This window comes from Zootoca vivipara, chromosome 2, assembly GCF_965207765.1.
Source record: "Zootoca vivipara chromosome 2, rZooViv2.hap1.1, whole genome shotgun sequence".
Classification (NCBI taxonomy): domain Eukaryota; kingdom Metazoa; phylum Chordata; class Lepidosauria; order Squamata; family Lacertidae; genus Zootoca; species Zootoca vivipara.
The window spans coordinates 120,316,837-120,320,429 of NC_142584.1; the positions used below are offsets into that span (position 1 = coordinate 120,316,837).

Genomic DNA, 3,593 nt, shown 5'->3' on the forward strand with positions numbered 1-3,593 from the left:
GACCAGCGTTTCTCAACTGCTGTTCCGCGGCACACTAGTGCGCCGCGAGACGCTGGCTGGTGTGCCGCGGCGTGCGGTGACGAGAAGGGCGATTTACATTGTCACGTGCCTGGCGGCCGCCAATACCCATTCACTGACCCGCCGGAAAGGAAGCCGGCCGGGTCACGACGCGGGGCAAGCGCCCGCGTCGTGACCCGGCTGGCTTCCTTTCCGGCGGGTCAGTGTTGGATATTGGCGGCCGCCAGGCACGTGACAATGCAAATCGCCCTTCTCGTCGCCGCACGTCGTGGCAAAATTTAGACAAACTAAACTAAAATTTAGACAAACTTAAAGAAGCTGGCTGGATGAGCTCAACCTGAAACTTGCTGAGCAAAGGATTGTGCTGGCAGAGAAATCAGCGGCTTGTGAAGCCTTATTACAGGAGATTGCAACCAACACAGCAATTGGCAAGTGTTTCTTACAGTCATAATTATAGAAACACTGGTTTAGACCACAGTGCCACCCGCGTCCCTTTTCATAGAGAATATAATAGGTTTCTAATGACCATATATATAGTATGAGAATAATATGGTATTTTTTTGCACATTTCCCATTTCTCTCCCTTTTATCACTTAATTTCCTATAACTGAAATGATTTCAGTGAGTTACTTCCCAGCTACCTGCATTCTTCTCCATCCACCTTCAGAGGTATTATTCAACTGAATCCCAGGGGATGGGAATCACGGGTGGGGAGGGAGCTTTTGCCCTCAGGCCCTGCTGGTGAGTTTCTCCTGGGCTGGTAACTCTGAGAACAGGATGCTGGAAAAGAGGGGTCCTCCTGCGTTGGGGACGGGCATAAAAACTAGGTCAGTTGTTCTCAGAAAACAACTATGTTAATTATCTGCATGAGGAGAGTTTTGGGGAGTTGCCCACCACCTGCGAGGTCAAAGAAATAAAGTCATTTGGCCTGCACTGTTTCCATGGAAATTGAAAAAGTGAAACTGAAATTAAGAGGGGAGTCTGTGCACTGCGACTTTAATGACTCACACTTTCCACCTGGATTATGACTGTTTCAGGACTGAGAGCGAAATATTTTCAAGCATTCAGATGTAAACCATTCTACTTGAAGCCTGGAATGTCATGTGGATTTCTACCTCTTCTTCATGCTTTAGTTTCCTGCGCTCTGAATGCTGCTGCGTATGTGAACTTTGCTGAGAGGCCAGTTTGGGGAAATAGTGTTGGACCCAAGTAGTCAGTGAATTATGAGGGAAATAAAAATATTCCTTAATATCCTACAAATCTGGAAAGGCTCTTTCTATGTTCCTACACACTGAAATGAGACACACAAAGATACAGTCTCACAGAAAAGTGGAAGTACAGACCTCTCAATTGGTCCAGGACAACGTCTCTGTATTTTTCTGTTTCAATGGAGATGAGCTCAGACTGGTGTATCAGAGTCTCTCCTAAGTGGAATAAAAAAAACAGAAGTGCTATTGATGTTCTATGTGATTGTTAAAGTATTCAGAAATATTCATCTTTAGAAACAAAGCCAAAAGTATTTGGCAGCCAATTAAAGTCCCATAAAGATATGATCACTCTTGTTTTTGTGGGCAGCATTCCGATTGATGTAGACAAGAAAGCTCATTTCACCATTAACCTGTGAGTCTCTTTGTAGATTTTGCAGGTTTACTTCAGAAACTGTACCAAGGATGTACCACAATTATTTGCACAAGAAAAGTTACAGGTGGACAAAATCACAGTTTGTAAGATGGGCAAGTTGCTTGTAATACTGGCAATCCTCGTCCTGCAACCCAGTCAGATGGGCGGCATATAAATGAACTATTATTGTTATTCAGATGCCTACACGTAAACCCTCCAGCGATGGGCATTGTCTATCATGATCTTGGGTCCTTTACCCTTGATGCCCACCAGACTGGGAAAGTGCATACATCTCTTATCTTCTGTTGCTGATGCATTGTATCACAGCTTGTAACTCACTCTACCAAAAACAAAAAGTAGTAGTGATGCTTTCATTAGATCAATGATCCATGAATCTCAAAAGCATTTCCATAGCACCCTCCACCCATATTTTTAGACTGCTGTACAACAGCATCCATGATCAGTCGTGCAGTGGAAAGTGAACATTGCTACTTACCGTGATAGGTTCCTTCTCTGCAGGGAGGAAGGGGGGGCCCCGAAGTCAAACTTTCGAGATGGGCAAGACAACCCCCTTGCAAGTTCAGTCTGTGCTTAAGCAGGTAACTGTATAGCAAGAAATAAACAACAGAACAGGAAGTAAAAGGGAGACAACTGCTTAGGATAAAGGAATTCTGTGGTCCCACAATTGGGCATTTTACTCTGGGTAGCTCCTATGGGTTCCTGTAAGTGTCATATATTCTACCCAAAATTGAACCAGAACAGATCTCCAATGTATAGTTAGCCAAGTAAAAACTTAAAACACGTTGCGGGATTCCCAGAAAATAGACCAGAGGCATTTCTTTTTCATCCAGCAGAGCTTTACTGCTACTGAAGGCAAATAAGCAGTATTGGTACTGTCCGTAAGAAATCCAGTTGCAGCAGGCTCAAAATAAACTTACAATAACTTATAATAAGACTAAACACTAAGCATCCTATGTACCAGGGCTACCCTCTTGAAACTTTAACCTCCTGCCAGTACAGAGGTGGGCAAGGATGATGCACACAAAAGCTCATACCAATGACAAACTTAGTTGGTCTGTAAGGTGCTACTGGAAGGAATTCTTTTATTTTGTTTCGACTACGTCAGACCAACAGGGCTACCTACCTGTCTCTTGAAAGTCTAACCTCCTGTCAGCACAGAGGTGGACAAGGACCACCCACATAGGGACCCCCTTCCTGCACTAACGTGAAACTCAAAGCCTGAGGGGGGGGGGAGTTTCCGGTAACTTAAGGAAGGTGTTTCCTCCCAGGATCTCCCTACCTTTTCTCTCCAATGGCTGGACTTGGTAGAAAGAAGAGTCCTCCGTCTGGAGCCCCCAGCGTCTTGTCAGAGCACCTAAGGGGGAGGGGATTCCGCTTCCCGGAAAGAAGTGGGTGGGGAAATGGGATCCCCCTGTTCAGGGATCCCTTCCTATCCCTTTCTCGGAGGCAGATTTCTAGGCAGGAAGGGAAAAGCTAAGGCAACCCCTCCGGAGATTCCCCCGCCCGCCAGCGCACAAGATGGAGCCATCTCTTCCAAAAGGCCACGTGCCTCTCTCTCTCTCTCTCTGTTTGGCAGGGCTCCCCTCCCCAGGAAATGCTTCCATTGATCCCTAAGCCCCCTAACTTTTCCTGCCTTCCTCCCTCCGCCTCCCCTGCGCCCAGAAGCCCCCCTTGGCACCGCTCACCCCGAGCGCCCCCACCTCTCCCTCCGGAGGGGCCTCACAAGGCGAGCAGGGGGGGGGAGAAGGGAGGGAGGGAGGGAGGGAGGGGGTCTCTATCCAGGCCTCTCTCTCGCCCTTCCATTGATTCCCTCTCCCCCCCCAGGAGCTAATGTGCGGGGCCGGGGTGCTTCAAAGCAGAAACCCTGCAAGGCCTTGTCCCTTTCTCCCCCCTCCCCATTCCACCCCCTCCCTTCCCCATCGCTGCATCTTTAC

At 47.7% G+C, this 3,593-nt stretch overlaps 1 protein-coding gene across 5 annotated transcripts in view; it reads right to left on the reverse strand.

Moving 5' to 3' along the window:
* LOC132591139 (uncharacterized) overlaps nucleotides 1-3,593 on the reverse strand; it is a 38,207-nt gene that overhangs the window by 6,636 nt on the left and 27,978 nt on the right. For 4 of the 5 annotated variants that reach the window (XM_088664132.1, XM_088664130.1, XM_088664128.1 and 1 more), the window contains 2 exons: nucleotides 2,135-2,241; nucleotides 1,362-1,442 (listed from right to left, as the gene is read on the reverse strand). The gene's annotated coding sequence lies outside the window, so the exon portion shown is untranslated. Of the gene's footprint in view, nucleotides 1-1,361; nucleotides 1,443-2,134; nucleotides 2,242-2,938; nucleotides 3,114-3,593 lie in introns of all 5 variants that reach the window. The other variant, XM_088664129.1, reaches the window with a different exon arrangement.